General features: G+C 44.3%; 1 protein-coding gene across 1 annotated transcript in view; it reads left to right on the top strand.

Moving 5' to 3' along the window:
* Positions 1-354: 354 nt before the first annotated feature.
* WDR47 (WD repeat domain 47) overlaps positions 355-11868 on the top strand; it is a 381791-nt gene continuing 370277 nt past the window's right edge. Inside the window, exon 1 of the mRNA XM_078668245.1 lies at positions 355-486. The gene's annotated coding sequence lies outside the window, so the exon portion shown is untranslated. The remainder of the gene's footprint in view (positions 487-11868) is intronic.

The following is an 11868-nucleotide window of genomic DNA, read 5'->3' as shown; positions in this document are numbered from 1 at the left end:
CTCAACTGAATGGACACCGACCCGCTCACAGAGCGCTGTGGACCGTTGCTGTTCTTTTCTTTCTTGAGCAGGCGAAGGACCCTTTGGTGCGCCCCTGTCAGTCTGCCCACACACCGTCCTCTTTCCTGCGGCTAAACAGACCCCGGTGATTAGGAAATCAAAACAAGGACAGCAACAGCTGCCCATGTGCGGCTGGACCAGGACTTCCGGAACAAGTGAGGATTCTTTTCCGGAGCACCATAGGGGATGTCACTTCCGGTATCTCACGACTTTTCTGGGCGGATTATGTTTTTTAACCAATGGGAGGGCTTATTGGGAAGTGCAACCACAAAGGTCCTCCTAGTACCGCCCCTTAGCCTGTCAATCGGTTTAAACCCTGCTTTCTGATAGCCAGCTCTCATCTTCGCACATCAACGTTGGTTAATACAAATCAGAAGCAAGGTAGAGGCGATCGGATGTTATATATTTTCTGTTGGGAGACAGGAGGTAAGGTTCACACTCCGGTCTCTAACGCCTTCTTCACTAGGGTTGTATGTTTGAGGGAGGGCAAATGAGAAATAGAGGGAATGAAGAAGAGTGTGATGGGCCAGAATGATCCAGGGAGTGAGAGTGAAGAGACATATGGTGAATAATTAAGAAAGAGAGCCATTAGTTAACAGTCATCTGCTAACCTTGGAAGCATTTCCATAGATTTGTGGGTGTGGTATCGGAGAGAGTGAGCTGAAACCCTTAAGGGAGGGGGAGTTATTTGGGGGCGAGGTGGTTACAAGATTATGCGTTAACGGACTGGTCAAATACTGCGTTTTGTAGCACTGTCTTGCAGGTATATTTGCAAACAAGGTATATGTTTTGCGGGTTGTTTTGAAAAGGAACTCATAAAGTATTATGCTGCTTAAAGCGGTGACACAATACCATAGAACAGAATTTCTTTTACTGCTGCAAAAGTATTTAGCTGAAATAAAACACGTCATATAGCAATTCTTAAGTAAGCTAGACAACATTGTTTCGTCTTTTATGGAATTTAATAGCGTTCCTCTGAGCATACACTCAGTACAACAGCCTTCCAATATATTCTAAATGTGGGATCTCAGGACTGTATTGCAAGCTAACAAGTTGTTTCTTATTCCAGCATGGTAAATGCAGTACATAAATGACCACTCATCAGCTCACATATTTTTATTCAGAAAGTCGCATTCAAATAATATGTCGGGTGCTTGGACCTAATAAGAAGCATTTAGTTTTGGTGCCCCGAGGTACCAAAATCAAGATTTTGAAAAACAGCTCCAACTACATAGCAGTTGAAAGTGCACAATATGAGGTTGTGGTTAAATTGCAGTAACGAGAATGCTATCCCTGGGTCATCAAGTTGTCAAAGAGCGAAGACGTCTGCCTCTGAGTTTTTAGGATTGGGAAACCAGTGCCTTGCAAAAGTGCTACGGTTTTTGTCTACTGGGAAAAATAAGGTTATCGAAATCAAGTATTTATAAAAGTAATGTCATTCAAAGTTTGGAACTGATGTTTGCAGTACATTTGTCATAGCTTTTACATCACAGACTTTACTATTATAAAGCTCAGTCTATTATATAGGTTGTAGTGTGTTCAGAATGCTGTGTGGAAGATCAACTCCACTGCCGGTAGTATGTTCCAATGTGTCAAAGGTATATGCAATTTTTATGTACGAAGATGAATAAAGTATAATGTGCTCATAGGTTGAAAATAGTTGAAACCTTACTACATGTGCGATTGACTTCCCTAAATACGTGGAAAGTTTAACAATTGTAAAACTAATGTGTGTAACTTATTGGATCTTGGTGTTCCATTTACTGGGTTTTAAAGAAAGTTGCCTCTGGGCCAATGAACATTTGTGTACATTTTCAGTGCAAAACTGTTGATAGCAAAGGCTTACTAGAACTTCTATAGACCGTGGAACAAGCTCAACCTTGCTTCACTCAGCTATCACCTACCTTCCTCGCTTCCACCAGATAGCATTATAGAAGTGAAGGATTTCTGTTAGACTGACATCCCTCAAGTTTTCTTTGCGCCATAGTCATAAGACTCATTGTCTCAAACAAATGTAAAGACCGAAAATGAAACTTTGGAACATTGAGGGAAGACATGACAAGCCTGCTTTCAAAGTCGCAGCAGGATATAGAAAAAGCCATTCAAGAAAGCAAAAACATTGTACTATTCTTGAATCTGCCAAGCAAAAATGGTGACACAAGCAACTGTACAGGATGCTCTCAGAAATATGTTACCTGCAATACGCTGTTAAAAAGATCCCTTGTATTCTCTGATGGCCTTGCAGACAATCACATCACAAAACCAGAGACTATGGAACACTACCCCAGAAGCAAGCCATTGAAAGGCACACAAGAGGACCAAATAATCCTATAACAGTTCACCACCAGACTGTACAAGGAACTGCTCAAGGCATGCTTCCAGACTGGCTTTTCATGTAACCATGTCTATCTCAAACTTTTATGGGCATCCCACTCACCATGAAGGCTGCCATCCCAGCATGGAGCCTAAATCAACCCCATAATACCAGACCTCTTCCTGAATCACCATGAGATCTCACACAAGAACCTAATCCTAAAGAAGAACCACATTGATCTAGCCATCTACCAACCGAGTCCAATATGCAGTTCTTAAGAAACTGATTGAAAGAGTTGCTTTCACTTAGATCTTCAGCTTTTTTGAAGAAAACACATTTTCTGACTACCACTTGGTATCCCCCTGGTATGAACTAAATTCTGCCTAAACACCACCTAGGAAGATTTGCTAACCACAGTTGATGGAAATTGGGTCACTGTCCTACAATTAGAATGAATCTTTTCCTACATTTCCGACAAATCAAGCATCATCTTATGTCCTTTATACTCATCAGCTTCTTTCATCATTAACTCTGTCCCTTCAGGTTCATAATTTTTTCACTTCTCATTAAAACGTAACTACGCCCACTACTTGGCTTCATCAAGTTCTTCTGCTTAATCTGCTGCTACTATGCAGTGACATTCAAGATTATCCTCTAGCTTGGATAAAACTGACTACGCTGACTCTGGCCCATTCTGTTTCTTCAAGATACGGACTAGTGGATGCTGATCAATTTAAGCTCATCTCATCAAAACAAACCTGTGGAAAATAAGAGTTCTACCAGCCAACAACCATGTGGCATAGGGAGCATGATATCTCCCTTTCGCAACATTAATTGAAGTTGGATATTGGGGATGATCATGGACCTGTTGCTAAATCCTCAAGTGAAAACCAGCCCCATATAATATAAAAACGAAAAACGGTTGACTTCTGGAATGGATATCCATTTTCAGTAATGAACAAAGTCTCACTAGCTAAGATGGTGGTTCTGCTTCGCTGCCAGCATGTTATACAGGGATCCATATTTTCCACACCAAAATTATTTTGTAAATATTTGGGCCAGTTGTTACTGTCACCAGTGTGGGCCAGGAAACGTTGTAGGGTTAGACTGACTGTGCCGAAGTTGCCATTGAAGAAAGGGGTGCTGGAACTCCTAGATATGGAGCTAAGGTATGTAGCATCCTAGCTACAACATGCAGTCTACTGGCTGGATGAAGAATGTAATTGAGAAAAACAACTACTGCAAAATATACAGATCCCAGAACTCTTGATGATAGAAAGGTGTGTCCCAGAACATTTCCTGTTTGTAATTAGACAAAAGGCCTAAGTGTGGAGAAGGGTAGTGAAGAGTATACTAAAGCACCCACCATTTACGGCAAAGATACAACTGTAGAGTATCCGCCCTTTCAGAAAGATTATGCAAGAAATGAATGTGATGAAATTGAGAGAAAAGGGGAGGATGTGAAGTGGTGGATGTCATCAAATAATACATTTGTTGACACGCAAGATTATTGTGGTATTCGTCCCTGACAATTTTTGACATATGCTTAAACATCACAGGCACGAGATACATTTGACAAATGTTCCCTAATGCCTCAGATTACCCAAGCCCTGATGATGAAGTCAACCTTGACATAAGGGCAATGATTGGTGGCTCATCTTTATAGGCACTCTGGCAGCATATTCAGATGAGACCAGGGAGAGATGGGTGTCCCTTATCTGAAATTACCTACCTCACCTCACTCAGTAAGATCCTTCCAGATCGAGCTTCAAGTATCCATGATGCAGGGAACCAGAACAGACTTTAACTTTATGATGTGGAGCTGCCCACAAGTACAGACCAGTACAGATCTACTGGAAAGAGGTGAAGAGGCAGCCACTGGAAGCCTTCTTAAATTGACACATAAAGAATGCTTGCAAGTGATAATACCACTTAAGGTAAACAGGGCAACATGAGAAACAGATTTGCTGTACTGGGTACAGTATTGGCTTGGTGCAAACTAGCTGTACACTACCTTTGTCAGAGGGTGCCGAAAATGCAAACTTAGATTAGTGATGTAATTGAATAGGCAGTTGCAGAAGATTCATTGTTAACTATAAGAAAAGATGAGATCCTTGCTGAGGATCTGGCTGAGCGGGCCTAAATGCTGCAGACACTTTCCAACTGCCAAACCCCATTAGACTACACCCCATGAGCATGAGTGTGAACCTATAAGGCAAAATAATACAACTGGGAATGCAAGATACCAAATGGAAAGTGGGCTGGTTAGAGCCTCAAACACAGCACGCATGAGGGAGATTGTCTCCTTGTGCTACATAGAGCAACCGCAAAGGAAAAGATTAAAGTACATTGTAAATGCAAGTATAAGAAACACATTCTGGTGTCTGGGATGAAACTTAATATCACCATGTGAGCAATAAGTATACTTTCTGGGATGCATGCTCCAATGGATCAAGAACTTGGATATGTTGATATTCTCACATACACTATAAGTAAAAAGTATTACAAAAACAATAATTCCCCTGCCCAGGAGGCCTAATTGTTATAGGCCAAACTCCTGTTCTACACTTGGTGTAGTTATTCAGAAAAGGGCTAAATAACTTCCTCCATCATACATTTTCATACCATAACATAACAATACATCTAAAATAGATACAGCCAAAACCAAAATAATGACGTTTGCTTAAGTAAGTTTTAGGAGAAGCATAAGATACAGGTGTCATTGGGGCATACTGGCTTCTTGAAGTGTTAAGGATCTTCTTTACACAGTCTGATGAATGCGTTGTTATAGAATTTTGCTCTTCTAAACTTTGATTTTTCAAGATTTAACAACAGTACTTTGGGTAGGAAATCCTGATGGGTTCTACTGTCTGAGTAGTCAAATGATGAGGTGGGCCTGCATTATCCAAAGGTGGTACAACTTTTTTAAAGTGTGGGGTGGAATGTGCAGTTAAGTTGGATGAGGAAGCTTCTTCAAATGACTTGGTGAGAAAGAAATTTGACCTGATGTTCATCAGAGGTACCGCTGAGCAAGCGCTTCCTAGATATGGAATTACATTTCACCAGATAAATCAGATTTTTCTGGCATCAGAAACACTGTGGGGCCTTCTAATGCTTGGAGAAGTCTGCAGTTGTCCTGTACTGTTAAGAGTAAAGAAAGTCTTCAATGAAATAGAGTGCTGTATTGTATTGTATGGTCTATGCCTGAAATAAAAAAGCTGTGTTGTAAATAATGAAGCAAGCCAAGAAAATGATTGAGGACCTTGATTGCGAGCTGATATATTAATGGTGTATGTCATTTTATTTCAGTTTTGGCTGTTAGCCAAGGCATTCTGAGATACCCAAGAGCAATGCCACGGGTAACATTTTGCAGAGCAATTGATAATATACAACTCAAAAAATATAGAAGTTCTCTCATTTTTGTGGAAGTTTTACAAATTCTGTGCTTTGTAGTGTGGCGGTAAAGCCCTTCCCTCAATAAAGTAATGGATGTTTTTTAAGATTGTGGGACCAATCTTTATATTTTGCACATTTTGTATATAAATACTGGTGCTCAGAGACATGGTCACATGTTACGACTTAAAATACTAGCTAGTCCTGTATCATTAAGTCTGTAATAATATTTGTTATACAGGTTGAAAATAAAGCATAGTGTCTTGAGAAACTATTTGTGGTCATTTCTATATGGCAGCTGAACTAATGCTACATCTGAAGGTTTGGAACTGTACATTATATTTTAAACACAGTAATCTAAGGAAGTCTTTCACTTCATGGCTCCTAATTTCAGATGATCTTTGAATTTTACTAGTCTTAACGTTGAAAAATGTATTAACTGACGCATTACATCAAGTAATGTATGTGCATTCACCTTAAACACATTTCCACTTGAGCTGTATTCATTGTGATTGAAATGAGAAATTAGAGGGCAAGTGATGCCCTTATTGCAGAAGACATGTATACAGATGCTCAGGAAAAGGTAAAGACCCTCGAGCATATTCGACTGCCCACTTATTGAACTGCATATCATTTGGCTAGCCGTCTTTTCCAAGGGAAAGGGTTTACTGCCCAAAGAGAAACTGTTTTATCTTTTATTAATGTTTACCAGTCGCCCGAAGTTGCCACAATTCATTTCCTTTAGGTATAGTAACAGGGGCAACTTTAAGTTGACTTTATACAAGGAAAAATGCGTGTATGGAAAATTCAGAACAATCAGCAGTCAGTTTATGGAGCTTTCTGTTGTCTTTGTGAATCTTGGTTTCTAGGTTTATGGCTTCTGTTTAAGTAGCTATTGATTCAGCGGTCCCAAAGTGTGTGCACCATTGCTCCACCTATCCTATTTTGACAGGCTTGCACTATTTTGTTGTGAATTGTTAGATCCTTTAAATCACAAATTTATGCAAGGTCTGTTCAAACCACAAAGTGTTTGTACATTACAGGGAGGGGCCAATGTAGCTCACTCATCTTTGTATAGTGCTTTGTTGCTTAGTAACTATGTTTGTGCTTTGTACATTTCTACTCGTATATTTATTACTGTTGGTACACTGCAAGCTATGTCTGTGTAGCCATTTGTCTGCACATTCAAACATTTTAGCCTGCTATTTGTTTGTAGGACTAAAATGAGCAAATATAACGTAGTTAATAGAGTCTATCCTTTCTTAAGATACAAGGATCTTCATAGTGATCCAATTGCTGTGCCCAGGCAAATCTCATCCCCTAGAGCTGCCTGGCACAAAATTGCTCTTATTATGGAGATCACCTACTTGGGTGGCTCTACTTGTGGTGGAAAACACAAACATAATTTGTCCCCGCTAAGGATGGAGATGCTTTCTGTTACTCACATGGGAACCAAAAACACACTGAACTTGGAAGCATGCGCCCTGAGATTACAAAGTAAGCATCCATTTCCATAGCCTCGGGTATGAATCCTTTTCCAAACTCCTACCACATATTTATTTTGCTTGTTGAGGTTAGAACACCAGCCCAGTTTTCATAACAAACAAATTATTCTGTATGCCACCACATCCCTCTGTGCTATGACTACAGTGAGCATGAAAATAAAATAGTGTGGAATAATATTTGAAATAAATTCAATCGTAAAGCAGCCTTTCAGATTGGCTTATTTCCAAGTGCAACTGACTGGATTAAGTTCAGTCCGAATGGGTATTCTGTTGTAGAAGAACAATTTGCTTAACCTCATTTCTGTGTTGTTGAATTCAAGCTGAGGCTTGAATAGTGTGGAGTACCTTGTGTCTGACAGCTATTGAACGTTTGTGATGACAGTAAAAACAACTAATTTGGCGCAGGTTCTAAAATATGTGAAAACAAGGTCTGCACTGTGTAAACGAGTCAGCGAGTCTAGTTTTGAGTACAATGAAAAAAGCCCAAATGCTGCCAAATTGTTAGTGTCTTTCCTGACTGCCCAGTGACATTGTGCATAATCAGCTGAAAATAACAGGGCAACGCAGGCGGAGTGCAAACTTGTTTTTTTCCTCTAAACCTCTGCTGTGTTCAGTTCGTGTTACAATGCAATTCGTTTGTGTAAACCTGGTGTTAGATATAGACTTCATATCAGATTAATTTCTTTAATTGTATATTAAGGTTGTATTTATCAACACCTCGCCATGAGGATTATGATGTATATATGGTGTCCTCAACGAAGAAACACTCTGAGGCAGGCTGTTTCCTTTATTGAGCAAAAACAGAAACTTACATTTGATTCCATGCAGCCTTAGGCGTTTCAGACTCAACAGTCCTTGATCACAGGCCAGAAATACAGCAAAGAAGAAAGCGACCACCTGCCCATCGTTAAATTCAGGTCCGCCCCTCTGGGTCTCTAGTGAGTTCACAGATGCATGATGGTAAAGGTAGTCCCATTTATTTTATATCACCCCCAGTGGGTCTGATAATGATTGCATTTCGCTAAAAAATTTAAAAGTCATTATAAGACCCATTGGGGGTGATTTAAAATAAATGGGACGACATTTACCATCATGCATCTTTCATATTTTACGGCCGGTCCAGCTGTGAGTAAGCACCACTGCTGACTTTGCGGGTCCTGTGACTGGGATTGTTTGTCACATTGGGATTGGCAGGCTCTGAATATTTCCAGTGAATTCAGGTACAAGACATTGGAGCAGCCCATTGGGGATGTGCTTTTATATTTTTTTATCGAAATGCAGTCATTATCAGACCCATTGGGGGTGATTTAAAATAAATGGGACTACCTTTACCATCATGCGTCTGTGAACTCACTAGAGGCCCAGAGGGGAGGAACTGTATTTAATGATGGGCAGGTGAGCACTTTCTGCTTCGCTGTGTTTCTGGCCTGTGATCAAGGACTGTTGAGTCTGAAACGCCTAAGGCTGCATGGAATCCAATGGAAGTTTCTGTTTTTCCACCTCAGCTCCCTGATGCATACTGGAGGTACCTGGTGAGCTAGTTGGCCCTCGGGGACCCTCAGTATTGAAGGGGAATTAATCCCCCAACTTACAACTCGACAGGAGGCGCAGTTGCACAAAGGTGAAGGAAGGGGGCGGGGCCTGAGATGACATGTCTGCAAACGCACCCTGTGACACGTTGTAAGTTGGGGAATCAATCCTGAGGGTCCCTGGGCGCCAACTAGCCCACAAGGTACCTACAGTATGCGCCAGAGAGCTGCGTTGCAGAGAGGTGTTCAGAGACCACGCCCCTTTTTGCAAGACTCAGCAAAGTAGCTCCGTGGTGCTTACTGGAGGTACCTGGTGGACTAGTTGGCCCTCAGGATTGAAGAGGAATTAATTCCCCAACTTAAAACGCACCACAGGCCGTGTTTACACACATGTCACCTCAGGCCCCGCCCCTCCCTTCACCACTGTGCAAACGCCGCCCGTGGCGCGTTTTAAGTTGGGGGATTAACTCCCCTTGAATCCTGAGGGTCGCGGGGTTGCAACTAGCCCACCAGGTACCTCCATTAAGCGCCACAGAGCTGCGTTGCAGAGAGGTGTAAAAAGGGACGTGGCCTCAGAACACCTCTCTGCAACGCAGCTCCCTGGCGCATACTGGCGGTTCCTGGTGGGCTAGTTGGCCCCCAGGGACCCCCAGTATTCAAGGGGAATTAGTTCCCCAACTGCAAAGGGGGAGCGTGGCCTCCGGCGCGAAGCCGGTCTTTTTTAAAAATTATTTTTTAAGAATGGGGGGCTGTGTGGCCCCCCTTCCTTTCAAAATATTATTAGCCCTGGGGACCCCATCCCCCAGGGCCTCACCCCATTTTATTAAAAGAATAAAATGATACGGGAGGGGGGGCCGCGTGGCCCCCTTCCCATGGGCCAATTCCGGCCCCGTGGACCCCATCCCCCGGGGCATGGCCACATTTTTGTTATTTTTTTTTTATGGAGGGAGGCTGTGTGCCCCCCCCCTTCCTAATGCTTCTATTGGCCCCAGGGACACCATCCCCCGGGGCTGGGAATGTTTTTTTAAAATTTACTTTTATGGAGGGGGGCCATGAGGCCCCCCTCCTCAGGCCTATTATGGCCCCGGGGACCCCATCCCAAGGGCCAGCCTGCCTATATTTTTTTATTTAAATCCAAGGGGAGGGTGGATGCGTGGCCCCCCTCTCGGGCCACTTCTGGCCCCAAGTACCCCATCCTCCAGGGCCGGCCCTATCCGTGGGAGACCGTGGGGGGGGGTCCCCAATCCCCCCACAGTCCCACAGGCTCCCCGCCTCTTGCGGGAGCCGGCATTGCTTTTCCACACGGGGAGCTGCCAAAAAAGCAATCTGCTTTGGTATTTGGAAGAGAGAGCAGGTTTCCTGCTCTCTCTTCCAAATACCAAAGCAGAGTTCTCTATGACAGGGCGGGAGCCGCGAGGCTCCCCCCCTGCCATAGCAAACTGCAGTGTCCCGGGGGTGGGCACCCCGGGACACTGCAGGAGCCGGCCCTCGGGGGTGGCGGTCCCCAGGGCCATGACAAGGTTCCAGGAGGGGGGCCGCATGGCCCCCTCCCACAATTTACAAAGCCCCGGGGGGTAGTGGTCCATGGGGCTGGGGGGGTCCGTCACGGACCCCACAATTTTAATATTTAGAGCCCCGGGGAGGTGGCGGTCCCCGGGGCGTGTGTGGGGGCTTGAGCCCCCCCAACACAGGTTATTTTAATAATTTTTTTTAAGAAAAACAAGCCCCGGGGGGTGGTGGTCCCTTGGGCTGCGGGGGGCCGTAAGCCCCACAAAATTTTTAGATACGATCTGGGGGTTGGCGGTCCCCAGGGCTTGGGGGGCCTTTGAGCCCCCCACCCATGTATTGTTGAAGCCCCGGGGAGTGGCGGTCCCAAGGGCTGGGGGGGCTGTGAGCCCCCCTGCAAATTTTTTCGTAAAGCCCCGGTGGTAGGCGGTCCCCGGGGCTTGCGGGGGTCTTTGAGCCCCCCCATTTATTTACTAAGCTTCGGGGGTGGCGGTCCCCATATTTTTATAAAGCCCCGGGGGTGGCGGTCCCCGGGGCCCCTTTGGGACCCCCATTACAAGATTGCCCCCCAGGATTTGGCCCACCAGGGGGCTAAATATATATTTTTTTTCGAGGCCGGATGTGCGGATCCTAAGCGCATCCCGCGATTTAGAAAAAAATAATGTTTTGGGCCTTGGGGGTCCTTGTGGGACCCCCTGAGCAGGCCTAGGGGGGGTCAGGGTGTTTCTACCCTGCCCCCATTTCGTGTTTTGCACGTTTTTGTTCTGTTTTCTTGTGCCTCGGTTCTACCGAGGCACAAGATGGCTGCCAACACTTCCTGGTTTGGAGTGTTGACAGCCAATTACCATAAAGCTCGTGATCGGGAGGGTGCGCGAATCCTCCGCGGCCATAGATATATATGTGTTTTTCTTATTTTTTATTTTCTCAGCAACTACTGAACGGATTTACACCATTTAACAAAAAGGGTTCTTTCTGAACCAAGAACTACCTCTTTGCCAAATTTGGTGTAATTTCGTTCAGCAGTACGGTCTGTAGCCGTGTCTAAAGTTTCCTATGGAAAATTGCATGGGGAAAACACATTTTGGGACCCCCTTTTTAGGGCTCGGACTCCTCCCCCTGGGGGAGGAGTTTCGAGATCCTAATGTTATAAGAAAAAAAAGAAGAAGAAGAAGAAGGGCCTTGGTGAGAGGAATTCCACACATTCCTTTGCGTTTTCTGGCATCTGGTCAGTGATTCGTCTTCCCTGTGCTGTGTATGTAGTAGCCTTGAAGTGATAGGCTGTAAGTAATGTACGCGTGCCCGATGTGGCATTTTGTGTGCGAGAACGAGCATGGCAGAGTGATTAATCTTAATTACGAGCTGTCAGAGTGCCCGTGTAATGCAAGCCAGATGATGCGAACGCGTTCACAGCGGTGAGCGCGTTCAATGTTAAATGACGAGAGGCAGCAGGCGAGGCTCACAGAAGATGACTCATACATGCTCGTCTTGGTCGACAGCTGCACAGTCCGTGCCCTGTGACCCCGCTTCGTGATCTTGGAGGCTTGTCAGGCCGCGCCGCCCC

This window comes from Lissotriton helveticus, chromosome 1_2 (genome assembly GCF_964261635.1).
Source record: "Lissotriton helveticus chromosome 1_2, aLisHel1.1, whole genome shotgun sequence".
NCBI lineage: Eukaryota > Metazoa > Chordata > Amphibia > Caudata > Salamandridae > Lissotriton > Lissotriton helveticus.
Note: the sequence above shows the minus strand (reverse complement) of the source record. Positions and strands in the feature narration are given on the sequence as shown.